Source organism: Gorilla gorilla, chromosome 21, assembly GCF_029281585.2.
Source record: "Gorilla gorilla gorilla isolate KB3781 chromosome 21, NHGRI_mGorGor1-v2.1_pri, whole genome shotgun sequence".
Classification (NCBI taxonomy): Eukaryota; Metazoa; Chordata; class Mammalia; order Primates; family Hominidae; genus Gorilla; species Gorilla gorilla.
In genome coordinates, this window is record NC_073245.2 from 70111524 (window position 1) to 70128973 (window position 17450).

Genomic DNA, 17450 nt, shown 5'->3' on the forward strand with positions numbered 1-17450 from the left:
AATGTTATGAAGTCACTTTGAATTACGGTAGGGAAAAGCTGTAGAGGCCCATCTCCTTTCTCAAGCCCGACAAAGCACTTTATAATCACATTCTTTCTGGAATGTCTATCAGAAACACGTTATATTAAGATGCAAAGCTATTTGTTAAAGTCGTCAAACTGCAACTGAAAAATACGATTTTTTATTTTTGCCATGTATGTCTTTTTCTCTCATCATCACCAAGAAAATTGAAGTCTAAACTCCAGCAGACAATTAGGCCTCATGGAGTGGTGTCATGTCTGCGGGCTTCTGTGATGCTTGCAGTGGCCTTTAATTAGATTCAGGGTTCTCTATATGTGGGGCTCCAGCTTAATGCAATTTGGAAACTAATCATGTTTAATTAGGTTGTATTATTAGGGAACAGCTGAGCAAATGGAAGACTGTGCTGCATACAAGGGAAACTTATAAAAGCAATATCACAAAACACACAGTTATTACCAGCGAGATGAGCAAAAGTCATCTGCATTACATTTGAGTGATTTGATTTGCTTCCCCCTGGAGAGGTTCTGAGGCTTGTCCCTTCTTTAAGGTGCTGTGTTTAGCTGTGTCTAGGCTTGGGCAGACCTCACTGCCACCCCTCTCAGAATGGAGGTGACTTGACCTCAGGCAGTCATCTGGAGAAGTCTCCTGCACCTGGGCACCACACTTCAGGGCAGATATGTCCCTGCTGCTTTTTCTTAGGGCACATGGTTCAAGGACAGCCCTGGCAGCTGAAACCCAGGGTTTCAACCCCTCTCCAAGCTCACCTGGTGCTGAAAACCTCCATCTCACAGCATAAACATCTGTAAGAAAGCAACCAAAAGATGCCTGCATGGAGACTGCGTGAATCCAAGTTCCAGTTGAATTCATTTTCTGACAGCTGAGAAAGGTGTGAGACCTGGGGAGGAAAAGTCCGCTATCTCCAGCTATCTGAGTTCCAGTGAGGCTGTTCCTGGGTCAGAAAATATCTTCATAGAAGTACAAAGAGTATCTCAGTGACCCACCTGTTTATATGAGAATGAGGACTCTGGTTTAGTCATTAGATCAATTTCTGGACTGAGAGTCCAAAGAGAGGGTCACTGGATTTACTTCCTCTGTGTCTTTGTTTCCCATCTGTAAAATGGATCTATGAAAATTCAATGAATCGATTAATTCATTCCTTGAATGTTTTATCTCCAGTCACTGGAGATTTAAAATAATGAGTTAAGACATGTTCCTGTCCTCAAGGAGCAGGGAATCTTTAGAAAGCAGGGCCTGAGGCAAGGATTAAGCTACTGATGATTTATGGGGGGGTGCAAGCCCAGGGCAGTGGAGGTGAAAGAAAAGGGAGGCGAGGTGGGGAGGAAAGGTGCAGCCTGGGGTGATGTAAGTGGCAGTGGCTGTAGACTTTTCCTCCCCAGGCCTCACAGCTTTCTCGGCTGTCAGAAAATAAATTCAACTGGAAATTGGACTCACGCAGTCTCCATGCAGGCATCTTTTGGTTGCTTTGTTGCAGATGCTTATGCTGTGAGACACGGAGGTTTTCAGCACCAAGTGAGCTTGGAGAGGGGTTGAAACCCACTGGGGGCCCCAGCCATGTGTTCACCCGGCACATGGGCTTCCGTGGAAAGCTGAAAGGGGGTGCGGGGCACACCTCAAAGGAATCCACAGGAGAGAGAATCAGAAGGAATTCTATGCCACTGGGAGTGTCCTCCCACGCTCTCCAGGTTGCCTCGTCCAGGCCCTCTGAGGCTGCTCAGGAAGCCAGAGGCCATGCCGTGCTCTGGTAGCTCCACTTGTGAAGGTGAGGACTTGGGTGGCGCAGCAGGTGCTGTCCAAGAAAGGGAAGGAAGGAACACCTGGGGAGCCTGTGAAGGTGAAGAAGTTTGTGCCTTGATACGAGCAGACACGCCAGTGAAGAGGCAGGGGCACAAGTCAGGAGGGACCACAAGCATTGCTAAGAGAGCATGGAGGCATCTCACGTGGTTTGTGGGGCACGGACAGACCATCTTCCAGGATGAAGGAGCGTGCATCTCACACCCAGCAGATGAACCGAATTTGGTCAGAGGAGGAAAGGGATGGGGAGAGTGCTCCAGGCTGCAGCCACAGCTAGGCCAAGACTGGGAGGCAGAAGAGAGCCGGGGAGTGTGAGAAGGCTGAGCTCAGCATGGCTGGAGAGAACAGGAGGGGTCTGGGGTGAGCTGGAGCAGGGAGGTGCAAGAGCCCAGACATGCAGGGCCTCGCCAGCATGGAGAGGAGATTGGACTGAGTTCCCAGGGCAGTGAGGGGCTCCCCTCCAAGCACCCAGGCCGGCTCACGGCTCTCAAGGTGGCAATCTGCTTCTCTCTTTTTCCTTTTCTCACTTTCTTCCCTCTCTCCTTCCTTCTGGGCTGGAGCTCAGGGAAATTTTAGAGCCAGCCACTAGCGAGCCACTCTCTCCAGTCACTAGGGGTGAGAAAGTCCCGTCTTCCCTGCTACAGTCGTAACGCATCACCCTCACACCTTGCTGACCACAGGGGACATCGGCTCTGTGCTGGGAGCTGGCAGCCTTGCCTGCTGCTGACCCAGTATCAGAGCAAGAAAGGAAAACAGGGTGGTGCCCAAGGACGGCTGGCTCTACTGTCCTTGCTGGGGCCCCTCTGGTCATCTCGCTGGCTAAGGAAAACCCCTGAGGTGAGGCTGAGTCACCCTGTGGGAGGAGGACCTGGGGAGTGGGTTGTGTCTTCTCCTGCCATACTCTCCCAGGTTGGTGTCAGTTAAGCACAGCTCCACTTGACAGTGACTGGTTCAAGCTGGCCATGTGAATTGTCCCCTGGGGCCATGGCCTGGTTGACCATAGGCTGGACCCATGACTCTGATCTAGCCAGTCAGAGTGGCCCACTCCTCAGGCCCCAGTGATTGGCTCAGGCATGAGCATGTGACCCAAACTGGACCAGTCAGAAGTCAAAGATAAGGCTCTAAGATGTTGTGTAAATAAATGAATCAATAAGGAGGCCCTCGCTGGTCCAAACTAGCTCAGTCTCCAGGTGTGACAGGCGGAAGAATGGCCTCCCAAAGTCCTAATCTCTGCAGACTGTGATGTCACCTCACATAGCAAAAAGGACTTTGCAGACATGAATAAGTGATGGATCCTGAGATGGGAAAATTATCTTGGATTATCTGGGTAGGTCCAATGTAATCACAAGAGTTCTTAGAAGAGAGAAGGAGGAGGGTTCAAGAGAGAGAAGGAGCGGGGAGAGAGAGAGGGAGGGACGATGGTAGAAGCAGAAGTTGGAGTGACGCAGTTGCTGGCTTTGAAGATGGAGGAAGGAACCACAAGGCAAGGAATGCCACGGCCTCTAGAAGCTGGAAATGGCAAGGGCATGGATGGTCCCCTAGAGCTGCCAGAAGGAAGGCAGCCTGATTTCCTCCTTGATTTTGGCCCAGTAAGACCCATTTCTGACTTCTGACCTCCAGAACTGTAAAATAATACATGTGCATTGTTGTAAGCCATGGATTTAAGCCATGGTAACTTGTTGGAGCAGAGAAAGGAACCAAGTGCACAGGGCACATCAGCTCTTGCTGTCAGGAGCTCCTTCATTTCAGAATAACATCATCTTCTCATCCGAGACCTGGGGATTAGTATTGCTTGCAGGGATATGGGGCTTGATGCCTTCTGGGCTGCTCCCTGGTTTTTGGGTTCTCCTGCATTCAAGTGTCTACACTGCCTGATTCTCCAGTGCCAGGTTACTCTCCCACAGCCACAGAGGCCCTCGCGCCATACTCTTTCTCATTCTCTAAATACCCAATGGCTGCTGTTGGATTAGGCTTGGGTTTCCTGTCCACAGTGTTTGAAGCTTCTCCAGGCTGGGAATCAGCCATTATTCTGACTGTACTGTCCGTGGGATCTCTCTTTTCTGACAGATGGCAGTGACATGGTCATGGCCCTCCTCCCTGCTTCCTTCTCCCTGTGCCCCACACATAAAGTGCATCTTGGTGAAATTTACATGGGCACACACGTGTGTAGCCTCCTCCCAGATCAAACACTGACCATCCCCAGCTCTCCAGCACGTTTCTGCATTCTCCCTTGGAGCTGACAGGTGCCCCCTATATATTGACTTCCATCCCTGTTGCTCAGTTTGGCCTGATCTTGATCCTCATGTAAATAGAATTCTTCCATATGTGTTCTTTTGTTCTGGCTTCTCTCACCTGGAGATGCATCCATGCAGTTGTGTGTATCAGTAGTTCACTCACCTCATTGCTGAGTGATGTCCTCTTGTTTGGCTGTATCACAGCTTGTTTATCCATTCTCCTGTTGATGCACATTTGGGTTGCTTCCAATTTTTGGCTATTACAAATAAAGCTGCTCTGAATATTTGTGTACAGCTCTTTGCCTGGACAGATGCCCTCATTGCTATCATGGAAATCCTAGGAGTGGAATTGCTGGGGCATAGGGTATGTGTACACGTGGTCTGAGTCCTTTCTCTGATTAATCTCTTACTGATTGGATTTCAATGTCTTAGTTTTGTGTTGCAATAAGGAATTGCCTGAGGCTGGGTAATTTATAAAGAAAAAGAGGTTTATTTGGCTCATGATTCTGGGGGTTGGAAAGCTCATGACTGAGCATCTGCATCTGGTGAGGTCCTCAAGCTGCTTCCACTCGTGATGGAGGGTAAAGGGGAGCTGGCATGTGCAGAGAACATGTGGGGAGAGAGGAAGCCAGAGAGACAGCAGGGAGGTGCTAGGCTCATTTTAGCCACCAGCTGTCTCTGGAACTAATAGAGTGTGAATTCACTCACCCCACTTAAGGGAAGGCGTTCATCTATTCATGAAGGATCCACCTCCATGTCCCAAACTCCTCCTATTAGGCACCACCTCCAACATTGGGAATCACATTTCAACTTGTGGTTTGGAGGGGACAAACTTCCGAACCATAGCATTCATTGTCAAAAAGTTTACTTCAATTTTCTTTTCTTTTCTTTTCTTTTTTTTCTTTTGAGATGGAGTCTCACTCTGTCCCCCAGGCTGCAGTGCAGTGGCATGATCTCTGCTCACTGCAACCTCTGCCTCTTTGGTTCAAGCAATTCTCCTGCCTTAGCCTCCCTAGTAGCTGAGATTACAGAAACCCGCCACCACATCTGGCTGATTTTTGTGTTTTTAGTAGAGATGGGGCTTCACCATGTTGGCCAGGCTGGTCTCAAACTTCTGGCCTCAAAAGATCTGCCTGCCTCAGCCTCCCAAAGTGCTGGGATTACAGGCATGAGCCACTGCATCCAGCCTACAATTTTCTTCAGAAGATCTCTGCTCAGGGAGGTTTCTTCATGGGCTGAACTCCCTGAGGTTTCTCACACGTGGGAGCATCTCCCTGCTGTCTTGACGGGACACAGTGTCTACAGTGGCACTCACATTCCCTCCAGCTTTATGGAAGTTGTTTTGTTGTTTTCTGGCTTTAGATATTGCTGTAGAAAATCTGGGTCCAGCCTGATATTCCCTGCTTTTCAATGATTTGTGTTCCTGCCTGAATGTTTGAGAAGTCTTTCTCTATCTTTGAAATTCAATAATTCAATTAGGATATGTCTCAATGCGGAACATTTTTAACAAAATTTTCATGGAACACAACGTGTATTTGTTTTTCTAAACTGTAAGGTTTCAGAGGTTCGTCTTTATTTCAGGAAAATTTTCCTACTTCATATTTTTGAATATATTGTCTTTGTTGGGCTTTTCCCTTCAGGGACGCTCAAAAGCCCTGCTACTGCTTCCCCTGCAGTGGCATCCATGCCTGAAAGCTCTGCTCAGTTTTCTTTTCTTTTTTTTTTTTTGCTTTTTTCATGTTTACTCGTTTTATCCCAAGCCCATTCTCCATGTCAATATTTTGACTTCTACTTGTATCTAATCTGCTTTCTGTCATTTAAAATTTATTTCTGAGGTATATAATGATGTCATTTTTGTTATTAATCTGTTTCTTTAGGTCAGTTTATATCCTAAATAGGATTTTCTGTTTTTATCATTTTGTCTTTGAGCTCTCATTTTATTGAATGTATAATTTTTATTAAGTTTTCCATAAGGCTAAGCAATTAGGAGATATTGTGTTCTGTTTCTGGAGATAGTTTTCTTCTTGGTTGTGCTCTTTTTGAAGTATTTCTTCTTTCTCTCCTTCCTTTATTCCCTCTCTGCCTTCCTTCCTCATTTCCTTTCTCCCTCCCTCCTTTCCTTCCTCCCTCCCTTCCTTTCTTCTTCTCTTTCTCTTTTTTCTTCTACTATATGTGTTTGCTTGGTTCCCATCTGTTATGGGTTGAACTAGGCTCCCCCTCCAAAATCATACGTTGAAGTGCTAACCCTCAGGACTTCAGAATGTGACAGTGTTTGGAGGCATAGCCTGAAAGAAGTGATTAAGTTAAAATAAGACTGAGTGGGTCCCAATCCTATCTGACTAGTATCCTTATAAGAAGAGGAAATTTGGACTCACAAAGAGGCACTAGGGATGTGTATACAGAGACAAGACCATGTGAAGACACAGCAACAAGGTGGCTGCCTGCAAGTCCTTAGAAGACAGCAAAACTTGCCAACACCGCCATCTTGGACTTCCAACCTCCGGAACTGTGTAAGCCACCCCATTGGTGGCATTTTGCTATGTCAGCCCTAGAAAACCATTGCATTTTTTTCATTGATCTTGGCCTTAAGCAGCTCATCCAAAATCTTCTCTTGTTTCCCCTGTGCTATGTCTGAGACCACATAATTTCCTGCTTGGCACTGGGCATTGAGATCTGAGTGTTTCATATTCTGCCACTTACTTGGAAGCCCAGGAATGGTTGCAACATCAGGAGAGTTTAGGGAAGAACATGTGTGGCCACGTGGTTGCCTGGGCTTTGCTGTCTTTCTATGCCAGGCTGTCCTCCCTTCTGGTTGGGTGTATGTGGGTGCATATACAAGAGTGACCCTCGGATCAAGGCTGTTTTCTGGGTTAACCTGCAGTCCTGAAGCATTTACTGCAGTTAGAGCAGGGGTCCCTGACCCCCCGGCCACGGTTCGTGGCCTGTTAGGAATTTGGCTGCACAGCGGGAGCTGAGTGGCAGGTGAGTGAGCAAGACCGTCTGAGCTCCCCCTCCTGTCAGATCAGCAACGGCATTAGATTTTCATAAGAGCACAAATCCGATTGTGAATTGCTCGTGAGAGGGTCTAGGTTGCACGCTCCTTATGGGAATCTAATGCCTGATGATCTGAGGTGGATCAGCTTCATCCCCAAACCTTCCCTCACCCCCGCCCAGTCCCGTGGAAAAATTGTCTTCCATAAAACCAGTCCCTGGCGCCAAAAAGGTTGGGGACCAATGAGTTAGAGGATCAGCCCTCCTGTTTGCCCAGCCCTGGTTCCTCCCAGGCCTTGGTCAGAAAAGGTAATAAGAAAACCCATTCAAGTGGCTTTCCTCAGGTCTTCTCCAGACTTTGTCAGCTCCCAGCGCCAGTTCCTGGGAGTTGGGCTGTCTGGGTTAGGAAGCCAGAAGGGTCAGGAGGTCAGCAGGATTAGGAAGCCGGCGTGCCGTGCCCTGAGTTTTCCGATTCTTCTCTTGGCTGTCAGTTATTTAAGTTTGATCCTGTACATGCTTGGGTGATGCTGTTGGCTATTTTTTTTCTTTGATGATTGCTGCTACTTTTTGCCCATGATGTCAAGCACGGGGGGAAAGGAATTCTGTGAGAAAATTTCAAACTGCCATTCTCATCCTGGAGGCCTAATTTATTTCATTTCAATTATTCTTTTTTTTTTTTTTCTTTTGAGATAGAGTCTCATTCTGTCGCCTAGGCTAAAATGCAGTGGTGCAATCTCCGCTCACTGCAACCTCCGCCTCCTTGGTTCAAGCAATTCTCCTGCCTCAGCCTCCTGAGTAGCTTTACAGGTTACAGGTGCCCACAACAATGCCCGGCTAATTTTTGTATTTTTAGTAGAGATGGGGTTTCGCCAAGTTGGCCTAGGCTGGTCTCGAACTCTTGACCTCAGGTGATCCACCTGCCTCGGCCTCCCAAAGTGCTGGGATTACAGGCATGAGCCACTGCACCCGGCCTCATTTCAATTATTCTTGATGGTTGCAGTGGCTCTTCCTGGGGTGTAACAAGTGCCTGTAAATCCAGGCAGCTCAGTCATTCTGGTACCACATGTATGATCTCAGTAACCAGCTCCCTACCCTCTCCTGTTGAGTAATGGCACCAGTCAGGGGCTCCCGTTATCCCAGTCTGTAGAGGAGTTACCTGAGGATCAGAGAGGAAAAGCACCCAGATGTCCCCTGTGGTGAGCCTTGTAGCCAGGCCGCCTCCCCAGGCCTCAGAATCTGCAACTCCAAACTCCCACAGGGGCCTGGGAGAGGAAGGAAAAAAGGGGAGAAAGAATTGAGGGAAGACAGGAAGGAAGGAGGGAGGGAGGGAGAGAGGGAGGCCTTGGTCCATTTGGAACTGTTATAGCAAACTTATCACAGACTGAGTGGCTTAAACAACAAACTTATTTCTCATGGTTCTGGAGGCTGAGAGCCCAAGATCAAGATGCTGGTAGAGTTGGGGCATGGCGAGGACCCACCTCCTGCTCCAGTGTTCCCTGAATCTGAAACTGGCAGAGCTCAGGGTCTGAAGTCTGCAGACTTGGGTTCAATACCCAGCCATGGTGGGGGAGGAGGACTGTAAGGTGAATCACACGACCCTGAGTCTCAGTTTTCTCATCTGAACAATGGGCTCCTCAGCATCCACATTACAAAATTGGGGTATGGGGCTGGAATGTGAAGTGGCTCTGTGAGCTGGGAAATGTTCTGCAGATGTAGACTATTTTAGGACCAATATTTCCCATAACATGTTAGGAAAGAAGACATTCTGGCCCAGGCCTGAGAGACAACACTTTCTCCTGAGGGACAAGACAGTCAGAGAAGTCATTTAGAGAGCAGGGAGGCAGGTCCAGAGGGCTCAAGAGGAAACCTCAGGGGGACCCTGACTTCTGCTTCTGGGAAGAGACTCCCAGGAATTCTCTCTTCTTCTTTCCTCTGCCTCCCTCATGGCTGGCCTCAGCACTGGGATGACAGCAGCAAGGCTCTGGGTGGGGGCTGGGATGGCCCCTGGTCATTGTCTCTGGGATTCCTGTCCCCTGGATGGGATAGCTGTAGCAATGGTGACTTCCCAATTCTCCACAAATATATGAGTGCATACATGTATACACTTTTTGTTTTAGTTATATATACATATATATACACATATATATAATATATATATAATATAATTTTTTTCTCTGTTCTTTTAAAATGTACTGTTTTTTGTCTCTTTTTGTAACAGTAGCTTAATCTGTTTAAGAGATGTAGAGCCTCTGTGGTATTGTGTACCATAATCCAACCAAGTCCCTTTGCGGGGGCATGTGTTATTTAAAACAATCTTGCGATGAACATCCTTGCACGCTTTTCTTCCTACACCCTGGATTGGTGCCACATTGGTTAGGAAGGCATTCCCCTGTAGACTGAATAATACCTGACCTAAAATGACCCAGGCAATGAGGAGTTATTTTTCCCACATGGAGAGAAGTTCAAAAGTAAGCAGCTGAGTTGATTCAGCAATTCAACAGAGTCAAGGATGATTTCTCTGCTTCTCTTGCTCTTTACAATACGGACACAAGATAGCCACTATAGTTCATCCATCACATTTGCATTTAAGACTGGAAGAAGAAAGGAGGGTAGAATTCTGAGTCAGCCACATCTGTCCTACAAGCCCAAGCCAACAAACTGGGTTACATGGCTGACTCTAGCTGCAAGGGAGGCGGGAGATGGCAAAAAAGAAAAGAGATGGAAATGAACTTGGGGTAGCCTTCAAATAAAGAACCCATAGCTTAACCTTATTGATACAAACCTATGCCCTTGTGTAGCTTACAGTCTTATGGGGAAGAGAGATGTTAATCAATGCAGCACACTAATGGGTGTATAATGACAAACTGAGGTTGAGGTTCTGCAGCAAAGCTTTACATTCTACATCCTTAGAATCTTTACTTTAATGCCACCATTCTTGGTGCTCCTACACCCCAGGGCCTGTGCCAGCCCTTCCCATACATGATCTTCCTAAATCTGCAGAGTCTCTGTAAACAGATATGAGTATCCCCACTCTTCAGGTTGGGAAATTGTGGACTAAGTCACATTCCATTGGTCCCCAGTTGGGAAGTATCCCAGGTGGGATTCACACCCAGGTCTGGTTGGCAGCAAGATTGTAGTTTTGTTGACAGGTCTTCCTAGGAGTCAGCTGACTTGATTAATCTTTTCAAAGAATCAAGTTTTCACTTTGTTGCTTTCTTTATTGTGTATCAATTTTCTATTTTGTTTTCTCCCCTTTATTAGTTCCATTCTTCTACTTACATTGAGTTTAATTTGCTCTCTTTTCATAGCTTCTTAAGACAGAAGTTTAGAGTATTGATTTTATACCTTTGCTCTTTCTGAATGTATGCATTTAAATCTCTAAGTCTCCCTCTAAGTTTTTTGCTTTAGCTTGTCCCACAGATTTTGATGTGTTTTATTTTCATTACATTTATTTCAAAACATTTAAAAATATTCTTTGTGATTTCTTCCATGATCCAGTTATTTAGAAATGTATGGCTTAATATTCAAAATATTTGGGAATAGTTATATTTTTGTAATTAATTTCTAGTTAAATTCCACTGTAGTCAGAGAACGTTGTCTGTATGATTCCAGTCCTTTGAAATATATTGAGACTCATTCTATGGTTCAGCATATGATATATTTTAGTGGATGTTTCATGTCACTTGAAAAGAATATATTCTGTGGTTATGGGGTGGGATGTTCCAAAAACGTCAATTGGCCAAGTCGATTAATAATGTTGTTCAAATCATCTATAGCCGTACTAATTTTTCTATCAATCACTACTTTCTAAAAATCAATTATTCACAGGGCTGTGTTTTAAGTGCTCAGCTGTGATTGTGGATTGGTCTATTTCTCATTTTAATTCTGTCAGATTTTGCTTCAATATCTTGAAACTCTGTTATTAGATGTATTCACCTTTAGCATTGTTATATCTTCTCGATGCATTCACCTTTTTGTCACTACGAGGAGTCTCTCTTTATCTCAGGTAATACTCTAGTTTCTTTTATGATTGGTGTTTGCATCATGTATCTTTCCCCATCATCTTACATTCAGCTCATCTGTGTCCTTAAAGAGTGACTATCAAAGTGACGCTTGTAAACAGCAAGTAGTCAGGTACTGTTTATTTTTATCTAGCCTGATAATTGGTGCCTTTTATATGAAGTGTTTGGCTCATTTACATTTAATACCATTATTGATATTGGTGGGTTTTAGTGTAGCATGTTGTGATTTGTTTTGTATTTGTCTCTAATATTTTTGTTCCTTTGCTCCTCTTTCCCTGCCTTTTTTTGGATTGAGTATTTCTTAGTATTTTTTTTTATCTCCTCTATTGTAACACTTTTCTGTGGTTCTCTAAATTTCAGTGTGCATTCATAGCTTGTCCCAGTCCACATTAAATAAATATTATGCAATTTCATTTACAAAATTGGAACCTAAAAACAACACATACTAGTTTTCTATTGTTACATAACAAATGACCACAAATGTAATGGCTTTAAACAACAACTATTTATTACCCACCATTTTGTTTCTATGGGTCAGAAGTCCCAGCAGGGCTTCACTGAGTCCTGTGTTAAGATCCTCAGGGTCTCACAAGACTGCAAGAGAGGAGTCAGCTGGTGGTGTCGTTTTATCCAAGTCTTAGGGTCTTCTTTCCAAGCTCGCATGATTGTTGACAGAATTCATTTCCTTGGGACTAGATAACTAAGACTCTCCCCATCCCCACCTCCCAGGCCACTCCTTTGCATAGGCAGTCAAAAACATGACTGTTCACTTGTTCAAAGATAGCAAGAATGTCTCTTTTAAAAACTTGCCCGATGAGGTTGAGCTCACCCAGGAATATTTCTCTTTTGATTAAACTCAAAGTCAAAGTGATTAGAAACTTCAATCACATCTATAAAAATCTCTTTCTGGTTGACGTATAGTGTGATCTAATCCTGGGAGTAACATCCCATCCTATTCCCAGGTCTCACCCACACTCAGGGGGCGGGGATTGCACTGGACGTGGATAATTTCAGTATAATTTCATTAACCACTTAGTTTTTTGTGCTATTTTTATCATACATTTTCCTTGTATATATGTTGTAAATGTAGCAATACCTTGTTATCTTATTTGTTTTCAATAGTCAATAGTTTTTTAGAGAAAATTTAAAAAGACAGTCCCATATTTATCTATATATTTTATCCTTTCTGTTTTTTAATTTGATTTTTTTCTGCCAGATCCAGGATTCCATCTTGCATCGCTTCTATTAATCCTGAAGAACTTCCTTAGTATTTTTCATAGCCCACGTGTGCTGCTGATTAATTCTCTTAGCTTTTATTTATCAGAAAATGTCATTATTTCACCTTCAGTTTTGAAGGGTATTTTCACTGGGCAAAGCACTTTAAGTTAGCAATTTCTCTTTTCTTCAACTCTCTATAAATATTTTATTCCCTTAAATATCTTGGCTTCCATCATTCCTGATGAGTAGCCAGCCATTATACTTACTTCATTCTCCCGAAAGCAATGTATATATTTTTTTGTTCTGGCTGCCTTTAAGATTTTGTATTTTTGCTTTTAAAAATTTTGATCATCATACAACTAGTTTTGCTTTTACTCACACTTGTTCTGCTGGGGGTTTGCCCAGCTTCTTGACCTGTCTGTCCTGCTGTTGCAGCTAGAAGAATTCCTTGTTTGTGGTAGAGACTCAATAAATGTTTTTTGAATAAAATAAACAGATACTGTGAGAAGCAACTTATAGTCATAATTAAGAGTGTGAACTCTGGAATCAGAGAGACCTGGATTTGAATTCTGTTTCTAGCAGTGTTATTTGGGACAAGTTGCTTAGCCTCTGTGAGCCTTGATTTCCTCATCTGTGAAATGGGGATAATAGCAACACCCACCTAATGCGGTTGCTAAGGACATTCACTGTGTACTGAGGACAGGGCCTTTTCACTCGGGGGCATCCCAAGCCTTCCTCCTCACCCACTGGAGAGGATTTTCCCTTTGCCCCTCAGGGTTGGCATCCCTCCACACCTTCTGAGGAAATGTCCTTTATATTCACATTTGTAACTTTTATGGAAAGCCAAGGTAGTGAGCCACACAAAAGGAAACTAGAGCGCTGAGAGAAGCTATCTAAATTTATGGGATAAATGAGATGGAAGAGGAAAGAGACAGAAAACTGAGTGGAATAGAGATTTCCGGGGGTTCATGAGCAGCAGGCTCTGAAGCCGCAGAGGAGAGAAAGGGGATTCTAGGGTGTTGTGATGTTGCTGTGGGTTATGAAATACAATCATGTGTCACTTAACAGTGGGGATACATTCTAAGAAGTGTATTGTTAGGCAATGCAGTCATTGTGGGAACATCATGGAGTGTATTTCTACAAACCTAGATGGCACAGCCTTCTACATACCTAGGCTATGTGATATAACCTATTGCTCATAGACTACAAACCTGTACAGCATGTGACTGTGTGGAATACTATAGGCAATGGTAACATAATTTTGAGTATTTGTGGTTCTAAACATAGAAAAGATATGGTAAAAATACAGTATAATCTTAGGGAACCACTGTCATATATGCAATCTGCCATCGACTAAAATGTTGTTATGTGGCACATGACTGTAGATACTTGCAAAGTTCTTGAAGAGATTCAAATAAAGATGCAGATTTCAATTCAATTACTTATTACTGGGTATGCAGTTCTTTGAATTCAACTCCATGTAGAAGCTGGCCCGTTTGGAGCTCCAGAATTTATTTGGGTTATAAAAGAGAAGATGCAAAAATCTTAGAAAGTTCCTGACCCATAGTACGTGCTGTGATAATAATTATTATTATTATCACTGCTCATCAGAGTACTCCATATGGAGGTAGAGCCTGTGCCAGGCCCCATGTCCTCTGCACACATTTATTGAGCACCTACTGCATACCAGTTTTCACTCAAGGACCTAGGGACACAGCAGTAAGCAAAGGGGCTAAAGGTCTTTCTTTAGGAGCTTGTCCTCTGTCAAGGGATCCAATGTGTGGCAAAACTCAATGCCACCTTCAGATAGCTTTCCCAGGATACTGACATTTAAAAAAAATCAACCCAAGAAGGCTTTGCTCAGCTTTGAGGGTGTGAGTCAAGTTTTGGGATTTCAGAGGAAGAAGTGGTTTTCTGGGTGGAACTCTGTGAAAACCTCTAAAGCAGTCACAGCTAGTGTGAGCCCTTGGTGCAGAAAAGGTGAGCCTGGCAGAGTGGGGAGTGACCCCTTCCGGAGGAGGGCACCCACCTCACCAGCATGCACATTTTTATTGCATGCCATGTAGGTTTAGCTTGTGGTTTGCAAACATAGCTGACTTAGTCAAAGAAGTTTAGGTTGTAAGTAACAGGAAATCACCTACGCCATTGAAGTGAGAAAAGGTGAGTTTAAAAATAAGGTAACAAAAACCATAGGGTTGGAAGTTGAGCTGTTCCTTACAAGTGTGTGACCAGTAAATATGTAAACCAGCCTGGGACAAGACAGTACCTCCATCTTTCTTTGTTCTGAGGGCTCACTGACCTTATCTCATCTTCTCTCCGCAAGTTGGCCTTAACTCTTCATCCTTTCATCTATGTATCTATCTATCCATCCATCCATCATTCCATCCATCTATCCATCTATCATCTATCCAATCTATCTATCTATCTATCTATCTATCTATCTATCTATCTATCTATCTATCTATCATCTACCTATCTGTGTATCTATCTATCCATATTATTCCATCCATCTATTCATCCATCCATCTATCCATCATCTATATTTCCTATCTATCTATCTATCTACCTATCTATCTATCACCTATCTGTCTGTCTATCCATCTGTCTATCCACCCACCCATCTATTCATTCTCTCCAGACTTATTTCCACTTACTTGAAAAGCACAGAGTCAGATTTGGCTACCCTGCAGCTCACAGATTTCTATCTCTTCTGTTTATACAATACAGGGATTGATTATCCCCTCTCAGTCCTAATTGCAAATGCTCACAGAAGAGACACCAGTCGTCCCAGTTTGAACCCAGTATCCATCCTTGGTTCAGCCATCTGTACCAAAGGCAGTCAGCTCTTATCATCTAAGGAGATGCTGAGGCTCACCAGTGTGGGTGAGGGGTGGACACACACCTGAGAACAGTCCTTTAGCAGAATGCAGCTCTTCAGAAAACTTTTAAGTAATAAGTATATAGAGATATAATTCTCATTCTACAAAATTTTCTCTGTTAATGTGTATCATTCAGAGTTGTGCCACTATCACCACTATCTAGTTTTGGAACATTCTCATCACCCCCAAAAGTCCTGTTCACATTAGCAGTCACTCCCCATTCCTCTCCCTTCCCCAAGTTCTAGTCAACCATTGATCTCCTTTCTGTCTCTCTGGATTTGCCTATTCTGAACATTTCATATAAATGAGATTACATAATAGGTGGTCTCTTGTGTCTGACTTCTTTCATTTAGCATAATGATCTCAAGGTTCATTCATATTGTACTATGTATCAGTACTTCATTCCTTTTTGTTGCTGAATAATATTCCCTTGCATGGATATACTACATTTTGTCTATCCATCCATCAGGTGGCAGACATTTATGCTGTTTCCACTGTTTGGCTATTATGAGTAATGCTGTTAGGAATATTCATAAACTGGTTTTTGTGTGAACATAGGTTTCCATTTCTCTTGGGTAGATACCTGGGAGTGGAATTATTGAGTCACATGGTAACTCTGTGTTTCACCTTTTGAGGACTGCCGGGCTGTTTTCCAAAGTGGCTATACACCTTTACATTCCCGTTAACAACACATAAGGGCTGCAAGTTCTGTCACCCTCACCAACATTTGTTATTATTTGACTTTTTGATTCTAGCTGTCCTGGTGGGTGTTAAGTAGTATTTCATTGTGGACTTGACTTGTATATGCCTAATATTATAAATAATGATATTGGGCATCTTTTCATGTGCTTATTAGGCATTTAGATATATATTTTGGAGAAATGTCCATTCAAATCTTTTGTCCATTTTCGAAATCAGATATTTGCCTTTTAATTGTTGAGTTGTAACTTCTTTGCATATTTTGGGTACAAATCTCTTAACAGACATTTGATTTGCAAATATTTTCTCTCCTTCTGTGGTGTTTCTTTCACCTTTTTGATGGTGTCCTTTGAAGCACAAACATTTTAAATTATGATTAAACCCAATTTACTGATTCTTTGTCTTATCACTCGTGCTTTTAGCATTGTATCTAGGAAAGTACTGCCTATTTCAAGGACACTAAGATTTATTTTATTCTAAGAGTTTTGTAGTTTTAGTGCTTATGTTTAGGTTTATGGTCCATTTTGAGTAATTTTTTGTAGATAAGGGTCCAGCTTCTTTTTTTCCATGTGGGTGTCCAGTCATCCTAGCACAATTTGTTAAAAAGACTATTTTTGCCCCACCAAAAATAAACTGATTACAACTGTAAGGGCTTACTTCTGGAATCTCAAATATATGTACATCTATATGTCTATCTTTATTCACAATTTCTTGATTACTTTAGCTTTGTACTAAATTTTGCAGTTGGGAAGTATGAGTCCTCCAATATTTTTCTTTTTCAAAATTATTTCATCCATTCTAGGTTCCTTGCATTTCCACGTGAATGTTAGGATCACCTTATCAATTTCTGCAAAATGGGAAGCTGGGATTTTGATAGTAATTGCATTGAATCTGTAGATCAATTTGAGGAGTATTGCCATCTTAATAATATTAATGCTTCAACTCATGAACATGGGTTGTCTTTCCATTCATTTATATCTTCTTTCATTTCTTTCAATAGCTTTTTTTTGTAATTTTCAGTGTACAAGTCTGACCCTTCTTTTGTTATGTTTATTCTTTTCAATGCCACTTTTAGTACATTGGCTTTCTTAATTTTATTTTTGTATTTTCATTGCTAGAGTATAGAAATACAGTTGCTTTTTGTATATTTATTATGTATCCTGCAACTTTGCTGAACTAATTATTAGCTTGAATAGGTTTTTTGGTGTGTGTGGATTCCTTGTGATTTTCTATGCATGCGATCATACAGTCTGTGAATAGAAATAGTTTTACTTCTTTCTTCCCAATGTGATGCTTTTATTTCTTTTTCTTTCCTAATTTTTCCAACAGAGAGATTGTATGTATGTATGTTATAAATCTATAAACTTTTGTATGTATGTATGTTATAAATCTATGGGCTTTTAAAAATAGGTTTAAAATGTACATACAGAGAAGTGCATCAATCATAAGTGTATAGCTCCATGAATTTTTACAAACTGAACATATTTGCATAACCAGCAAACCAGAGCCCCTCCTTCCTCTCTTTCCAGTCACTCCTGCACCCTCCACCCAAGGGTAACTACTATCCTGACTTC